We start from the raw sequence: 19,579 nt of genomic DNA on the forward strand, positions 1-19,579 counted from the left end.
AAGTCCAACATTGCCTTCACCTCCCGGGAGACGGCTTCACGGCGTGCTTCCGGAATCCGGTATGGCTTCACATGAACTGTGACACCAGGCTCTGTGACAATCTCATGTTTCACTAGCCTAGTCTGGCCAGGTTTTTCCGAGAAAAACTGTTGGTTCTGTAACAAAAACTGCTTAACCTCAGATTTGTGTCGTTCAGAGAGAGTCTCGGCAATCTGCACCTCCGGTACGGTCGGTGAGCAAACCGGACGGGGCACATCCGCTGTTAGGGCAGCGCGGTCTTTCCAGGGTTTTATCAGATTCACATGATAAATCTGTTCTGGTTTTCTCTTTTTACTATCCACCATAGGAATTAGGATCAACACCCTATTCCCCGGGTGCAAACGTACGGACCTTGGCGCCTCTATCATAACTTTGTCTCTGGGCTCCCTGGGCCTGTAACATATGTTCCCTAACAAGGGGCATGACAGCAGCAATACGGTCCTGCATTTGCGTTACATGGTCTATCACCGTTTTAAAGGGAGTGACTTGACCTTCCCAGGTTTCTTTTGCGACGTCCAACAGTCCACGGGGACGACGGGCGTATAATAGCTCGAAAGGCGAGAATCCTGTGGAACTTCCCTAATGGCAAACAGCAAATAGGGTAACAAGTAATCCCAGTTCTTCCCATCTTTGTCTATCGCCTTCCGGAGCATCTGTTTTAAGGTTTTATTGAACCGCTCAACCAGGCCATCTGTTTGAGGGTGATAGACAGACGTACGCAACTGGTCTATTTGCAAGAGTCTGCAGAGCTCCTTCATCACCCTTGACATAAAGGGAGTCCCCTGGTCGGTGAGTATCTGTTTTGGAATTCCCACCCGACTAAACACTTGTACCAACTCTTTGGCGATCTTTTTGGTAGCAGTGTTACGCAAAGGGATGGCTTCTGGGTAACGAGTGGCATAGTCCATGATGACGAGGATATGTTGGTGCCCACGGTGCAGACCGGGGAAGGGGCCCAACCAGATCCATCCCAATTCTCTCAAAAGGGACTCCAATGATAGGGAGGGGTACCAAAGGGCTACAGAACCGAGGTTTAGGTGCCGAGATTTGGCACTCTGGACAGGACTCACAATAGTTACGCACATCATTGTGTATTCCACGCCACACAAAACAATGCAATATCCTTTCTGTGGTTTTTTGTACCCCCAGATGTCCCCCCATTATATGTCCGTGGGCCAGGTCCAGTACCTTCCGCCGATAAGGTTTGGGTACCACTAACTGTTGCACAGTGTCTTCCCCTTTTTTTTCTACCTGGTAGAGTAAATCATTTTCAAGAACCATGTACGGGTACGCTAGCCTAGTGTCAGGTTCTACGGGTACGCTATCTATCACTTTTACATTTTTCCTAGCCTGAGTCAGGGTAGGATCTTTCATTTGTTCGCTGTGGAAGTCATCCAACTGAACTCCCAAATCTGGCAGGCAGGGTGCTGGATGGCCGTCTGCCTCCGCCCCTCGCTGAGTTTCCTCAGTTTCTTCAGTTTCCTCCGTTTCCCCCGCCATAACGGAGAAGGGGTACTGAGGGTTGGGTTCAATAACCTCCCCAGCAACATCTTCCTGTGGGGTCTCGTCTAGGAACTCGGGACCTCCAGATGGCATGGGGGAAGGTTCACAGCTACCGTGAAGGAGCAACTGATTCTCCCATAACTGCCAGAAATGGGGGAAATCCCTACCCAGGATTATATCATGTAACAATGCGGGAACGAGTCCCACTTTGTGTTGCACAGACCCATAGGGAGTGGAAATCGGTATGACCGCTGTTAGGTACGAGCAGGTGTCACCATGCACACACGTTACAGAGAATTTGTCAGACGAACCAGACGGAAGTGCCACCAGACTAGCTTTCACCAGAGTCACCACACTTCCAGAGTCTAGTAACGCCACAACACTTTTCCCATCAACAGATAATTCACACAGGTGTTTTGCTATATCATTTTGGCCCGCATTCACATTCACCAGCCGTGTAACCAAAGACATGCGTTTCTTAGAGTCTATAACATCGCACTGCATGGGTTCAGTGGTAACAGGACAGTTTGCAGAAACATGGCCCTTCTCACGGCAACGGAAACACCTAACAGGCCCCCTACTGAGACCACCGTCCCATACTCTCGGTCTCGGAGTGCGAGCAGTACCGGGTTCCTCCCCCACAGTTTTTGGCGATTTTCCTTCACCCGTAGTCGCTGGAACAGTCTTACCGGTTCCACGAGGAGAAGGCACAGACCGGGTGCTAGCGGTTTCGTCGGGAAGTCCTTCTGCCACGGAATAACGCTCGACCAACTCCACAAGTTGATCCGCTGTCGTGGGATTTCCTTGGCTTACCCACCTTTTCAGCGCTGGAGGTAGCACTCTCAGATACTTGTCCAGGACAACCCGCTGGATTATTTCTGGGGTTGTCAGTACCTCGGGTTGCAGCCATTTCTTTGTCAAGTAGATCAGGTCGAACATCTGAGACTGCGGCGGTTTATCTGGCTGGTATGTCCACTGGTGTACCCTCTGCGCACGGACAGCCGTCGTCACACCTAGCCGGGCCAGGATCTCAACTTTCAGCTTCTCAAAGTCCTGAGCGACGTCCAGGTTCAAGTCATGGTAAGCTTTTTGGGCCTCGCCGGAGAGAAACGGAGCAATCAAATCGGCCCATCGTGCCTTCGGCCACTTCTCCCTCAGCGCCGTCCGCTCAAACGTTGTCAGGTACGCCTCGACGTCATCTTCTGCGGTCAACTTTTGCCAGTATCGACTCACATGGATCCTTCTGGACTCTGCTTCCGGGTCCCCCTCAGGCATGCTCACCAGGCGCTGCCCCACCTGTTGGAGAAGCTGGCGGTCTGCAACCGTCATGTCCACTAACTCCTTCAGCTGTGCGGCCATCAAGCGATTAGCTTCATGCTGTGCGGCAGTGGCCTGCTGCTGCGCGGCAGTGGCCTGCTGCTGTACGGCAGTGGACTGTACTAGGGCTTTCACCACGTCTTCCATACTGTCACCTGTGCCACGCGATGCCCGCGTTCTCCACCACAATGCGACAAAACACTCCGGGATCGCCTTTGCTGGGGTCAAAGGTCACGTGGTTTGTGCATTGAACTCTGAGGCGACAGCAGGTTTCCAAGTTGACTGACCTCAGGTCAGGTTTATTAAAGTGAAAGCAAATACAGAAAACAAAACATAAAAATAAAAATAAATCCTAGCCTGTCCGGCGCTAACTAAACAAATACGTTGCTATCTAACAACTGGGGGGGCTTCTCCCTCCCAGCTAACATTACACAGATCATGAGCACAGCTCTCACTCACGTTTGTCTCACACAGACAGGCATTCTGTGTGCCCCAAGCTGACGCTGAAAACCCCCAGCTGGTCATCCTTTATTCCTACACTTATTAACCCCTGAGTATCCTGAAAATACTGAGCGGCCTAATTCACATAGGACAAGTACCTGGGCGAGATATACCTGCCCCCGACTACCAGACCGAGATGACTCTTACAATACCCAGCTTATACTCAAGTCAATAAGCTTACCCAATTTTCCGTGGCAAAAGTAGGTGCCTCGGCTTATACTCGGGTCGGCTTATAAGCGAGTATATACGGTAGTTAAACTCTATAACCAAATAGCGCTATGGGATGATAAGACAAAGGAAAAGAGCGATATGTTTGCATATTGCTAACACACTTATCTGCATATAGACATCAGTATTACTATGCATAAAACCAGGTGAGTCTAACAGACACGAAAGATCCATAGTGCAGGTATACGTGTAGATGTAAAAAATTATATGCTCCGATACTATGTTGATTATAATAAATGTACCTGAGTACAAAAAGCATGCACGTAACATCATGAATATGAAGTACAAAATAGAATTTTCGGCAATAACTATAACCATGCTTAACAATTTAAAATTTGATTTGCTTCTAGAGTTATTAATGATATATTTCTTCAGCCCAAAATAATATCTAGTAATCACCAATTATTGTCTATTTTAAAAGGGCTAAGAAGAAATATAATTCATGATCCTAGATGAGTAAATAAAGTGCAAGTGCTAATACATTTCACAGATAGAGTAGATACAGATACTTATATAAGAAATCACCAAGAGGACATACCTCAACCTCCTCATACCACTCCAATGCCGTTTTGCTACTGCTTAGTCAGTGAGTGTGGTGAGGGGAGGAGATGCAAAAAATATATAAGGAGATCACAGCTGCACATAATTAATAATGAGAAGTGCCCCATTACCGGGCGCCGTCGTTGATGGCACATGCGTCCTGGGAACACATCCAGAGCGGAAGACCCAGATCACATCACATCACTGAAGGGCATGTTGACATTCATGACGTGCCACTGAGTCAGTGCACTCCTGTTGAGAGCCAGGCACATGCGCACCGTGGCACACGAAGCTCCCGGCAGCAATTTTGTTACAGGGAAGAGAATATGAAATGATACAGCATAGGCATAGATCTGTAACTAGTGTGTGACGCATATAAGGCACTGAATGATTGCAGCTTAGCACTTGTATTACCAAAATAACGCAAAAGGACGCAAAAGGAACAAAAATTACAAAAGTGAGCAGATCAGTGGTGTGGTGAATTGTGAGTGAACTGTAATTATGAATTTAAAGGGAACCTGTCACCCCGGTTTTTCACTCGGAGATAAAAAAAACGCTACATAGGGCATGAGCTGTGCTTTACAAAAGTGTTTTTTTTCTACCCTGATTCCCCACCTAAGCTGCCGAAATTACTTACCAAAGTCGCCGTTTTCGCTTGTCAATCATGCTGGTCTGGTCATAGGGGCGTGGTGACAAAGCTGTTTCTTGCCCCAGATCTTGCTTAGGTTTCTGTTGGTGGCGTAGTGGTTTGCGACTGCGCAGGTGACGAAAATAGCGCGCTCTGCGCTATATCCCTGGTGATCGGTGGGGGCGGCCATCTTCCTGTGGCCGCGCGTGCGCAGTTGGAGCGCTCTGCTGCCCGGGGCTTCAGGAAAATGGCCGCGGGCTGCCGCGCGTGCGCAGATGGAGATCACGGCGGCCATTTTCCTGAAGCCGAGATGCGAACTCTGCTTAAGGAAAATGGCCGCCGCGATCCCCATCTGCGCACGTGCGGCATCCCGCGGCCATTTTCCTGAAGCCCCGGGCAGCAGAGCGCTCCAACTGCGCACGCGCGGCCACAGGAAGATGGCCGCCCCCACCGATCACCAAGGATATAGCGCAGAGCGCGCTATTTTCGTCACCTGCGCAGTCGCAAACCACTACGCCACCAACGGAAACCTAAGCAAGATCTGGGGGAAGAAACAGCTTTGTCACCACGCCCCTATGACCAGACCAGCATGATTGACAAGCGAAAATGGTGACTTTGGTAAGTAATTTCGGCAGCTTAGGTGGGGAATCAGGGTAGAAAAAAAACACTTTTGTAAAGCACAGCTCATGCCCTATGTAGCGGTATTTTTATCTCCGAGTGAAAAACCGGGGTGACAGGTTCCCTTTAAAGGTAGATGTGTGTATGCAAGGGCAATCTGCCAAATGACAATGTGCCATACAATTTGTGCTGGTACTGTCTATGCAATGCCAAGGTTAAGAAAGTTTCTGAAGATTAAATAATCAAGGGGGTAATTGATGCATTGAAGGCAAGCTTGCAACTCTGAATTTAAGAGGAGACCTAGAAAGGACTGTATATTCACCGGATTTAGTTTCAGCTTGAGTGAATTTATAATTCAGCCGAGCTTCTCAGCTATTCTGCAGTGCTTTTCTAATTTTTCCCACAACCAGGAAGTCGTTTAGGTATGGGATAACGAGAGTATTCTGAACTCGAGGATAGGCTGTCATCTCGGCTACTACCTCGGTGAAGATTCTTGGTGCCACAGACAAGCCGAATGGAAGGGCTCTCAGCTGATAATGCTTTATTTCCCTTCGTATAAATAAAGCGACTCTTAGGAATTTATGATAGTCTGGATGTAGCTGGATAAAATAGTATGCATCTTTTAAATTTATGACTACCATGTAGCAATCCTGAAACAGTAGCTTCAGTAGCTTCTTGAAGACCTGGTATTTTATGAATTTGTTAAGGCTCTTCAAGTCGATGATGGTTCTGAACATAGTGTTACTTTTTTTTATAAAAAAAAACAAAACAAAACAAAGGGGGGGGGGGATGAAACCCCCCTTCCTTTTTCTTCTTCTGGTATGTCACACAAGACCCATTTCCCTACCAGACCCAAGACCTCCATGTCAGGAAATATGACATTTTTTCTTTATTGTGCCAGCCACACACACAAAGCTCTGCTACATCTTCTTGGTTTTGTAAATGACATGCCAGCTCAGCGCACGCACACACACACGTGATGCCCTTCCCCCATTAGGTTTGTGTAGGGCATGCACACAAAGCCCCTTTGCAGGCACATGGCTGAGCCCCCCTCTCCCCCCCCCCGCTAGAATTCCTCCCCCCTCCCTTTCCCCTGCTACACAACTGTAACATGAGAGTAGTTTTACGACCCCCCCAAACTGGTAGAAAGCAGTCCCAAGCACATGGGACGTTCTTTGACTAAGATTGGGTTATTACGGATGAAGTATAATGGCCCCGATTAATTGATATAGGTGTGAATCTCACATTTTTGGCATCTATGTCGGTAGAGCCACCATCCCGTGAGTTTTCTAAGCTCCAGCACCAGCAGAATCCAAGAAATGGATTTCTACTTAACCGGGTCATACAGCCACTTCATGTTTAGGCTTAATAGAAAACTAATTCCACAACAAGAGTAATGATGAACCACCTTCGCTCTACGAGGTTTCCAGCCAGAGATATGGAATTAATAAGGTTTTGGTATCTTCGGGACAAGGGGAGTACCTTCCATAGCTCCGCCCACTCAGTGGTCATGAACAGAGATTATAAGATTATGAAGTGCAATTAGGATGGTGTCTTTTGCCGGGGGATTCAGCTACGACAGGCTGTGCAATCTGACCTGATGATTTGGGAAGGTCCCCTCGCCACCACATGGCATAACATTGAATGAGAACCAAGTTCCTTCATCTTTAATCCATTGTTATTTTTAATTGCTTTGTACATATTGTAATTGTCTCATTTTTTTACTTTTTTATGCTTTTGTAAACACTGCCTATTCTTTTGGAGTAAAATCTATAACATTTTATTATTATTGCTGACCTGATAATTATAAAATCAGGACCTGCTGGCAGTGAAGTGTTCTGAGCATTTTGGGAGACTGGCAGTGATGGACAGATTTATAATCTGGGAATAGTTATATAGCCCTCACTGCAGCATGCCCAGTAGCCAGTACACAGCAAGGCGGCCCTTCTGGTAACTACTTACCCTAGGTGTAGTTCCCTGAATGACCTGAGGGTAAGGGGGCGCCAGAGAGCTGCAAGTTCCAAACCGAAACTGGGAAGTGGGATATAATAAATCTCCTGACGAACTGGGGCAACCAAACACTCCCAGTTCATGACACTCCACCTCTAAGGCTAATTGCTCCTCTAATTACCTTGTGTGGGTGAGGGGGGTGTCAGTAAGAAGGTTTGTCGAAGAATCCCCAAAAAATGTATTAATAAGTTTACTCTTATTATATCTAGAATACAGTTGCTGGAAGAGATGTTTTCTCAGGCCTGGATGAAGGGGGAAAAGCCTCCCCCCACCAGTTGATTAGCATCAATAGGAAGATTTTTTGGTCCCTGAAGGTCTTTTTAACATAAAACCAGGATCTTTTCTGATTATTTGCTCCCATTTCCTTTTTCTTCTGGAGGAAGTCCTCTATTATATTTACTTCCTCCAAAAGGACTCCCTCTTTGGATCAGCCACCAAAAAACTGGTTAAGCCCTTCTCCAGCATTTTCTAAAATGTTGTCTAATCTATTCCTATAAGAATTGGCCATTGCACAGGATACAGCAGGGCTTGTTCTTTGACCAGAAGTCTCCTGGACAGCTTTTAAGCCACAAGGCCCGCCTAGCCACATATGACAAGCCTGCGGACATCTCTGTCAAATAATCTGCGGATTCATCTGCTAAGAATGCTGCCACTCCTCGTATTAATTGCAGAATAGCCAGAATACTGCCCCTTGGTGTCTTATCTAACTGCTGCAGCCAGATCATTAAAAAACTAGCAGTATAGGTCCCTGCAATTGCTGGTTTTAAACCCCACACTGCAGCTTCCCACGTGTGCCTCAGGTATCCTTCTGCCTTTTTGCCCAGCGGGTCTTTTAGAACACCAGAATCCTCAAATGGCAGTGCTAACCTTTGTGAAGAATTTGACACTGTGATGTCTATTCTGGGAACCTTGTCCAATATCTCTATATCTTTCTCCTCAAAAAATGTATCTCTTTTTGGAGGGTAAGGGTAGGGGGCCCTTTTTTTCAGGTCTTTTCCATTCCTTGGTAATGTTTTTTCCTCTGCTCCAATCCTCCAAACAGCACATCTTCTAGGGATTTAGCAATTTTCTCCTCTTTTAAGCCTAAAAAGAGTATGTCACTGTCCGTGGAAGAAGATTCAAAATAATATTCTCCTTCTGATATCAGGGAAATATCATATTCAGAAGGGACTAGGATTTCTTTTCCTTTTCAGGGAGCACTCCATCTATGCCCTGATGACAGTTTTAAGGTTAGAGGCCAGGGATCTCCTCACTAATAGCTCTATGAATACAGGCCGAAAAGAGTCTTTTCTGACAGTCACCTGATAGCGGAATTTTGCACAGCGAACTTCCCTTGTTGCTCCTTTTAGCACTAGCTTTTTTAGGCCTTCCCTAGTGATAATACAAAGAAAGGGGCCTATTACAATGGTGACATTAGCAAAGATCACTCACCACCGTCACTTAAACCGGATTCAGAGGCTGTTCTGGGTTACATGAAATATCCTCTTTGGATACCGAGGAGTCCAGGGTCACTCTGCTCCTCTGACTGGGACAGCTACGACTCCTGCCACTTGAATGGCTGCCCTTGCTGTGTCCACGCTGATGAGGCTACTGATGATCTTCCAGGATATGTCAGTAAGGAGAGTCGGAGAATGAGTGCCCTGCCTGTGGTCAGACCTAATTTTTAGATGAGGGACCACCAGAGTCTTCCGCCTCGAAAGCCTCCTCCGACCCAGTTTCCGGCCTGCCCTTCTGCCAGAATGCACCAGCGTATGCCATCTCTCATCGCATCCTGTTCTGCGGTGCTAACGGAGCATACCGCCATCTTTTCCAGGTACGCCATGCCAACATCACTTGTGCTTTGCGCCTGAGGCATCAGTTGAACGCACCAACATCTTCCTGCGTGCCCCACTGACATCATCTGGCATGCCAACTTCCTGCGCGATGGCTGGAAACATGCCAGGCATCTTGTCACAGCCACACACACAAGCCCACAGTGGACAAGCGGAGTGTGCTTCCATTACCTGAAAGCCACGGGTACAAGCACGCGTCCTGTTCTTCCAGCAATAATAATGAAACTTGACAATCAAGATGATATGTTGCAAGCCAAGGTGAATTTACAGTCAGTAGGTCAACAGCTAGTGGATACCTTTTTGGTCTGAAAGGACCTTCATCAGATAAATGCTGTGTTGATGCGGAAGATGACGCTTAAAACAGACTGAAGTTGGTAAGAGGTATGTCTGCACTGGGGTATGGTGGCTGAAAGCCACACAGTCAGGAATTTTTATGCTTCAGCAATAAAGTTCCCATCAAGCATAGGAAACCAGCTGATGCGAGGGAGAGGTACCGCCCTTTTATTTCAGTAGGTTTCCTGTCCTTGGTGGTCGCATCCCTCTCAGGTGTGCCGTCATGGAGGGAAAACAAAGTTGAGGAAATGCATCAGTGAACATCTCGGGGATATAAGAAATAGTAGAGATACTTAAATCGATAGGCATGTTAGAGAACATCACCAAGAGAATAGTAAATCACTGTGTTTTAGAGGTTGTTAAACACCACACTAGAAAAAGCGACTGGGATAGATTGATACTCCGAGGAAATGACAGTGGATTTTCCATTTGAGGGTCACTCCAAATGGTCTGAACGAGCAAGTATTCCTTAACTGTTTTATTTAGTAATTCATTTATAATGTACAGGCAGGCTTACCCCCTAGAGCAGGCATGTCAAACACGCATCCCGAGGGCCGCATGAGGCCCTTCACAGGCATATCTGCGGCCCTCACAAAAGTCTCAAACTTTGTCTCTAAACACAAAGTTTGAGACTTTTGTGCGGGCCGCAGATGCTCAAAACTTCACGATCAGCACTTCCGGCTCTTCATTAATTGGCCCATATCCCTGCATATGACCTGCTTACGTGATCAGCAGCCGACCAACTAGCTCCGTGTCAATCCATGATGCGTGTACTTTGGTCGGCTGCTGATCACGTAAGCAGGTCATATGCAGGGATATGGGCCAATGAATGACGACCCGGAAGTGCTGATCGTGAAGTTTTGTACATCTGCGGCTCGCGTGGCTGCTGATCATCTAAGTCAGTTTTGTTGTGAGCGGAGGAAGAGTCGTGGCTGAGAGTGACTGGGATACTGTGACCATGCTGAGGAAGAAGGGACCCACTGCCGCACAGGCAAAGTCCAAGCAAGTGAGTGGCCCTCCTGTATGTAACCATTAAAAACTAAAGAGAGGGGTGAGCACTGAGATTATAAATAATTGTGATGCAAATGGAGAGCTGTTACTCTACGAACTGGTGGAACACCATCTGTATGTAACCTGCCATTGGTGCGGTTAGCGTAGCTACTGGGGGGGCAGAGGGGGCCATCGCCCCGGGCCCTGTCACATGAAGGGGCCCACTGGGAGCCAGGGCCACTTCTGTGACGAGGCAGAACACCAAATAGGAGCAGAGCAGTATAATGTCTGCTCCCGTCTGACGGAGACTCTGCACGCTGCTAGCACAGTGGCCGGCTACAGAGTCTCCCCCCTGCAGTGAATGGTTTCGCCCCTCTGACCTGATCATGAAGCTTTTCCCATGGCTGCAGTTTTCTTCACTCTGTGCACGCTGGGATTGGCTCAGGCACACTGGGTCCTAGTGCCCACACCTTGCATTTCACTCACACTTCCTGGTCCTGCCTGCAAACGTTATCAGTAAGTGGGGATGGAACATTTTAGGTTTACTAAATTCAGGTATGTCACTGAGACCGTTGGGGTATTGTGGGGGCTGAAAGTGAGTGAGGGGGGACAGGGTACTGAGGGGTGAATGTGAGACCATTTGGTGGTTGTGAGGGCAGAAGGTGGGTGAAGTGGGACAGGGCACTGAGGGGGTGGATGTGAGATGATAGAGGCATTGGGGCTGAAGTGGGGGATGGGGGACAGGGCGCTGGAGGCTGAATATTACAATGTTTAGTTCTGATATTATATGTACTCCATCACATAATATTTGCTGTCTGGGGAGGCTGGAGATGGGGGGGTCGGGGGCTTTTGATACGTACCACCTGGGCCTTTTATGAGTATTAGTGTAAGGAGCCCCCACACAGTAACCAAGAGCTGCATCAAATTTACAGCACCACTCCAGCATTATTTTTTATTTCATTGCTGGAGTGGTGCTGAAAATCCACGTCCCCTGCCCCCTGTCTGATACTCACCTTCTGGCGTTTTCATCTGTTTTAGTCTCCGCTCGGCTCCGTCTCCTGCAGTTTGTGGCCTGTCCGAGGCTCCAGTGTTTCATGGAGCAGCGCAGAGGTCACTAATCAATGTGAGTCTATGGGAGCCTCGTTCTGGCCTCTTTCTCACTGTCAGGCTGTGTGCACACGGTGCAGATTGGCCGCTGCGGATTCGCAGCAGTTTTCTGTCTGGTTTACTACAAGACCTGGCTTTTTGCTGTGGATATAACTGCACATTTAACTGATCTTAATCTGAAATTACAAGGTAAAAACAAACTCATCACTAATCTGTATGATGATATCAAGTGCTTCCTTGCAAAACTAAGCTTATGGAAGTCGCAGTTGTCAAATGAAAATTTAGTTCATTTTCCTACGTGCAAAGAGTTAAAAAACACAGCTAATACTGAGTCTGTACTTATCTTTGCTAAGTATGACAGTCTGAAGCTATTGTCAAAGGAATTCCAGGAAATATTTTGTGATTTCTCATCTTTTGAACATCAGTTTGCATTATTCTCAGCACCATTCACCTTTGATGTTGCAAAGGCAGAAGAAAGCCTGCAGATGGAACTTTTAGAAATACAATCTGATTCTACACTCAGAGCAAAGTATCTTGAAGTGGGAATACCTGGTTTCTTTTCATACCTTCCTGAAAAGTTTAACAACTTTAAAAAGTTTGCCACAAAGATTATGGCAATGTTTGGTTCAACCTATGTTTGCGAACAGTTATTTTCTTTTATGAAACTGACAAAATCATCTCAGAGAACAAGGCTGACTGATCACCACTTATCTTTGATCAAAGTAGGCACTGCGTTGTCATTTCAGCCTGATATACCAACAATTGTTAGCACAAAGAGGTGTCAAGCCTCAGGACAAAACACTAATGATTGAAAAAAATGATAGCAAATAAATGTTTAGTTTTTAATTGCTGTATTTTTGTTAAATATATTAGTTGCTGTTGCGCACTGCAAATATATGTTGCTGTTACATATTACTACTTCATATCTTGTTTTCATGACTGCTGTTAAAATACGTGTGTGACATTAGCTGCTGTGTGCGGCCCTCGCAACAACCTCTTGTTACTCATGTGGCCCTCGGGGTACCCCGAGTTTGACATGCCTGCCCTAGAGCCCGTTCCTTCCTTACTCCTTGTATTCAGGTGATTTTACTTGCCGTAATAGGTCTCCATGCAAATGAGACAACATATACATTATTGTAATTTTTCTGTGACTTCATTTGTATCTATATACTTATAGAAATGAGTAGACACAATTTTATTTTAGGGACCGAAATAGCACATGTCCCAAAATATTAGTTATTTTTTGGCAGAAGAAAACAGAGACAGACTCATGTCCATCATTAATTTGGATTCAGGGCTATACAGTTGATAGCTGGTAAAATTTACAGCTATCTGTCTATACATAAACCAGTGCCTGCTGGTATAATGTAGCAGTTGTTATAACGTTGCTATTAAATGGAAGCTATTTATTCAGATGTTACTTTTATAGACACCTCCTATCAGCATAATAAATGTTTTCTAGAACAGATTAATTATTGTACATCCCGATTGACAGTCTTGTGTAACCCCCGAGGCTCACGTCATATGTAAAAAAGACCGTTAGGAGACACTACACTCAGTACTATCTATAGGCTGTAGTGCAGTGAGCCCATCTCCTAGTGTCCTATTGTCTCAACGTGTTTCACCCACCCTGTACCGGTGGGTACATCAGGAGACACGCTGTATATTACCTTAATATTATGACACCAGAGCACAGAAATTGACTCTGGCAACCACGATGTGAGCCGCGAGTTGCAGGCCCTTATAGACAACCACCCGCCCCTCCCAATGCTACAGAGCCTATCCACTTATTCGTCATATCCAGCCATCCAGGACAAGCTATTCACGATTACATGACTGACGGACGCAGTTTCAGTAACCAAGGACGCTCAACACTTATAATGCTGAGAATACCTGCATCTTAAGAGCTCCCAAAGCTGAGAAATATTGTCATATTTCCTGGAACTCACTCATTAGCTTTTCTTTTACTAATATAGGTTCCATATCCATCCAAAAAAAAGAAATTACAAGGACACTCTAATGCTATAATTGTGCATGCTATTAAATAATAACCACCTCACATACAGCTAGAACAGCACCCAAATAATCCAAGGCCTCCATATTTATATTAAAAGGCGGTAGACAATTATCATAATGAACACTATGTAGGATAATCAAATAAATGGTGTAAGCGACAGATTCATTAAGACCCAATGGTACCACAGTGTTTAACAAATATCCACTGTGTCTCTTTCCTTAGGCTCCTATTGTCAAAGTTTCCTCTTCGAGGAGATTGTCTCATCACTTCTATCCCCTGGAACCTTAGGAATCCTACATCCCACCATGTTCTAAGCAAACATGTCTCTCTATTGGGGCATCTTTCCTGCATCAGATATCCCCAACATGTTCTAATATTCTCCTACTGAACTCTCTATTTTCCCAACATAACTTTTTCCACACTGGCATGTAATCAGATATACAATTCCTTGCGTCCTACAGTTAACAAAATCTCTGTTATAAACCTGACCTGTAGTCTCACTTTTGAATTGGGTATGCTTCAGTATATATACACAATCCTTGCAAGAACCAAATTTATATGTGCCTAGTCCATTCCTTTTATTTAACCAAGTATTGGGACAACCAACTGGTCGGAGATGGCTATGCACAAGCCTATCTCATAAGTTACATCCACATAGGTACAATATTGATGGTTTCATCATTTCCTTAATATCCGAGTCCATTCTCAGAACCTCCCAGTAAAGCTTGAGGATATCCATCACTTCCCTCAAGCAATTTTCATATGTCAGTATCGATCTAATAATACCATCACTTTCCTCCCTCAGTTTGGTAACCAACAAACTGGCTCAATCACCTTACTAGGATACGTTAAAAATAAATAAATAGGGAAAAATAAATAAATAAAAATCGAGGCTATCACCCAATTCAACTACTTTATACTCAAACTCAGATAACAAAGCAGTTCCGTCTCGCTCTGAGGAACTGTCCCTTCGGTACCCCATTATTTTAGGGACCGTGGGTGGTAACTATTCCATTCTAACAAACGGTTTGTGGATGTTCGCTTTCTAGGGATGGTGGTAGTTAATTGGCCATTTGCATCCTTCCTTATCGACAAATCAAGAAAGGGAATTTGGGACACATCAATAGTTGAGGTCAACGCAACGCCAATTTTGGTTTTTATTTAAAGAAACCACGAAATTGCCAAACAGGGGTTCTGTGCCTGTCCACAAAATCAGTACGTTGTCATTAAGACGTAGCCACATGTTTATATCGGCAGTATAACATTCGCACTTGCACCAACGTGACAATCCGCACACGTAAGGTCAACTTGGGGACACACAAGGTGGATGATGATCGAGCATGTTTGCTGGGTTGTATGTGGGCCTGGGGCTGCCAGCCGTTTCCCAATCCTTCCAGCACGTTACATGACGTGGCCCCCTTCAAAAGTGAACAGCAAGCATGACAAAGAGAGCACACTTGGCCTTACACAAGTATTTAACCACTTGGTTAGTCACAGCCTTTCCGGCCCTGGGATGGGCCTTATCCCCTTCCCCTGTGTTCTTGTAGCGAAAACTTCCAAAATCTATGTAGAATCATAACTTCCCAAGGGAAAGTCATATGGAAGCGGTTCTGGTGCCATCGGATACGACCAGGCCCCCCATTACACTTGGAGACCAAACACTGTTTCGCTACCTGGCTTCTTCTAGCAGTTCTCCCCACCCTGGGTTACCAGAACGGTGCGAGACCCTGGAAGGAATTTGGCCCGTTCCAGAGATCTTGAAAATGCAACCGGTCTGTGGATAGGACATGCGATAACTCAATATTATCCGTAAATCGCTTTATGAAATTCCTATCTGACTGAAGGAAGTTTGAATGAAGCAGTCACACAGCGTGGGCTCCCACAGGTGGTCATCCTGTATGAGCCTGGTGTGATGACACAACATGCCATGACCCACAGGGAGAGCCCCTGAGGTGCCAGAACTTTAGAATCCACATAGGTTATTTTACAAACTACACCTCTCAGTGTATTCATCTAGGGGTGCAGTGATCATATTGACACCACAGGTATGTCAAAATTTTATACCATTGGGCAGTGAAGAAAAATTGCATTTTTAACAACCAAAATTTTGTTTTAGCCCAAGACTTTTTATTTTCTCCCTGGTGAAATGTGTAAAGAAGGCACCAAAATAAGTCACAATTTCTGCTGAACGTAGAAAATATAGTTCCAACAGAGGAGAAGCAAAAAAGCCCAGATAATAACATTTAACAAATGTTTGTCGAGAAATCTATTTAAAAAAACACAAAAAAACTATAAATAGAGGATGAAAAGGAAAATGGCAAAAGGGCAAATAACCTTGTGCAATACCAATCGCCACACATACATGCAAAGAATATCAAAAGGAAATTTCAGAATTCCTTGAAGCTTGTAGTCCTATAAGGTACACGTCCACTGGGTTGTAGGCAACCCCCAGTGGTAAATTACGATTATAGTAATCAAATACAGTCCAGTGAACATAGAGGAGATCTAAAAACACAATGCAATAAACACTGTACAATGTCAATAAACTACAAATGATAATGTGCAACCAGGCAAGCATCAATAAACAGATGTTATATACAGAACCAGCTATTAAAGCAAAAATACATAAGATGCCAGTGCTTTAGGAAAGGATAGAATATACCGTATTAGTATAACTTGCATGAAAAAGAAATTGCTTGTGTGGAATAGAAGGGTATATATGTAATAAAGGACAGAAACAAAAGGATTTTAGCCAAGAAAAAAGGTGGGGTTTGCTAATTAATTCATATAGGTAGGATTGATGCATTAACCCCTTCAAGGCCTTGATCTTTTCTGTTTTTGTGTTCTCGTTTTTTCGCTCCCCTCCTTCCCAGAGCCATAACTTTTTTATTTTTCTGCCAATATGGCCATGTGAGGGCTTGTTTTCAGCGGGACAAGTTGCACTTTTGAACTACATCATTGGTTTTGGCATCTCGTGTACTAGAAAATGGGAAAAAAATTCCAAGTGCGGTGAAATTGCAAAACAAAGTGCAATCCCGCACTTGTTTTTTGTTTGGCTTTTTGCTAGGTTTACTAAATGCTAAATCTGACCTGCCATTATGATTTTCCAGGTCATTACGAGTTCATAGACACCAAACATGTCTAGGTTACGTTTTATGTAAGTGGTAAAAAAAAATCCAAACTTTACTTAAAAAAAAAAAATAAAAAAAAAAATTGTGCAATTTTCCAATACCCGTAGCGTTTCCATTTTTCGTGATCTCGGGTCGGGTGAGGGCTTATTTTTTGTGCGCCGAGCTTACGTTTTTAATAATACCATTTTGATGCAGATTCCTTCTTTTGATCGCCCGTTATTGCATTTTAATGAAATGTCGCGGCGACCAAAAAACATAATTCTGGCGTTTCGAATTTTTTTCTCGCTACGCTGTTTAGCAATCAGGTTAATCCATTTTTTTTATTGATAGATAGGGCGATTCTGAAAGTGGCGATACCAAATATGTGTCGGTTTGATTTTTTTATTGTTTTATTTTGAATGGGGCGAAAGGGGGGTGATTTAAACTTTTTTTTTTCTTACTTTTGCCATGTTTCAATAGCTGGCACAACTTGATCGGCTCTGCTACATAGGAAGCTCAGATCGCTCCTATGTAGCTTAATTACAGGCTTGCTATGAGCGCCGACCACAGGGTGGTGCTCACAGCAAGCCGGCATCAGTAAGGCTACTTTCACACTTGCGTTTTTAGCAATCCGTCGTAATCCGTCGTTATGTGCAAAAAACGGATCCTGCAAATGTGCTTGCAGGATGCATTTTTTTGCCCATAGACTTGTATTAGCGACGGATCGCGACGGATGTGCACACGTCACATCCGTCGTGCGACGGATCCGTCGTGTTTTGGCGGACACGACGCACAAAAAAAGTTCAATGTAACTTTTTTTGTGCGACGTGTCCGCCATTTCCGACCGCGCATGCGCGGCCGAACTCCGCCCCCTCCTCCCCGCTCATCACAATGAGCAGCGGATGCATTGTAAAACTGCATCCACTGCCCACATTGTGCTAAATTTATTTAAATTTAAATTTGCGACGGCCCCGTACCGACGGAAGTGTGAAAGTAGCCTAACCATAGAGGTCTCAAGGACCTCTATGGTTACTATCCTGACGCATCGCTGACCCCTGATCATGTGACGGGGGTCAGCGATGCGCGCATCTCCGGCCGCGCCTGTTAAATGCCACTGTCAGCATTTGACAGCGGCATTTAACTAGTTAATAGTGGCGGTTGAATCGCGATTTCACCCGTCGCAATTGTGGGCACATGTCAGCTGTTCAAAACAGCTGACATGTCCCGGCTTTGATGCGGGCTCAACGCTGGAGCCCATATCGAAGCAGGGGAGCTGACCTCTGCAACCAGACAAGTAAATAAATAGATGTTACAGTATATACTGTACAGGACCAGCTATTAAGGCAAAAATGCATAATAAGGTGCCAGTGCATTAGGAACGGATAGAACACATTAGTGTAACCTGCATGCAAAAGAGATTACTTGTGTGGAATAGAGGGGTATATATATGTAATAAAGGACAGAAACCAAAGGGGATTTTAGCCAAGAAAAAAGGAGGGGTTTGTGAATTAATTTATGTAGCCAGGATTGATGCACATTGATAGGATTGAAGCATAGGCTGGGAGACCACTACATAAGTATCAATCGAAAGTGAAACGTTTGTCAGGCTTTCACAACCTGGGTATACATAGTGCTATTCCAGAGCCTTTGTGTTACCAGTAGCGTGGAAGAGCCTTATTTTTTCCATTAACAGATGACAGTACAGTGTGTATAAAATAGCATGAAAAGCATAGCAGGAAAAGTAGAGGGAAGAAAAAAAAAAAAAAAAAATCGCACTCACACTTTCTTCTTTATTAGAACACTAAAACATAGGGTTTGCAGGGGTGAATGGAATGCTTGCAGAGGTATTTCCCAATCATGGCGTATATATACTGCAAATGTAGGGGAGTGGTTAAGGGCATAAAACTTAAAAGTCTGAAAATGTCCTGGGTTTTGGATATAGGGGTAGTTAGTGGACATAGTGAACAGGAGCAACTATTGTGTGTCAGTCAAGTTAGGGTATATATTGGGTGTAATGCACTATGAATATAGTTTGGTCTGGTGTGTTACTGGAAGGAGGGGGGAGGTTTTTTTTTGTTCTCATTTATAAATATAATCAATAAAACTGAGTTAGAGATGGATATATGGAAAGTTGTTGATACAATTAATTGCATAACAGTATTGTAAAGGCTTAATCTGTAATTATGAACAAGTTACTATTTGATGGTGTATTGGTAACAATATTATGTATGCTTTCTTATCAATTAAAATGATCTGATTTAAAAAAAAGTCTCAAAATTGCAAAGTTTTGACCAACTTTCCGATATTTACACAAAGAAAATCATATCAAACAAATTTTACCATTATCATGAAGTACCAGACTTGTTACCACACTTGTTACCACAAAGTGGGGGGTCAGAATTGTAACATTTGGCCTATTGTTGAAGATGAAAACTGGCTTGGGTTATAAGGGGTTAATACTAGAGGTTAGGGCCAGCCCAAGTAGGGTCACCTTGACGTGGTGAGATTAAAAAAACAACAAATGTTAACCAAGTACCCTGGGTTATTTTCATGCACTATTACCATTTATTTACTTACTGCAGGGTATTTGCTTATTGAGGCCTTTTCCTGCTCCCACCACGCCGGCGTTCTGTCACCAGCATGTCCCAAGGTAATGTCATTATATCATCAGCAGCATGCATGTATTTTTCCTAGGACTTGGGTATGCCGGTGACATGTACTTCTTTATGCCCTGCATTTTTTGAACATAGTTATACTTCTCTTATAAGATATTTTTCATTCTGATGGGTTACCTCCATGGGTTTAC

General features: G+C 44.6%; 1 protein-coding gene across 2 annotated transcripts in view; it reads right to left on the reverse strand.

The window, feature by feature from the left end:
* Nucleotides 1-19,579, reverse strand: part of SLC25A38 (solute carrier family 25 member 38) — a 210,246-nt gene that overhangs the window by 123,811 nt on the left and 66,856 nt on the right. The gene's annotated exons all lie outside the window — the stretch shown is intronic.

Source organism: Ranitomeya variabilis, chromosome 8 (genome assembly GCF_051348905.1).
Source record: "Ranitomeya variabilis isolate aRanVar5 chromosome 8, aRanVar5.hap1, whole genome shotgun sequence".
NCBI lineage: Eukaryota > Metazoa > Chordata > Amphibia > Anura > Dendrobatidae > Ranitomeya > Ranitomeya variabilis.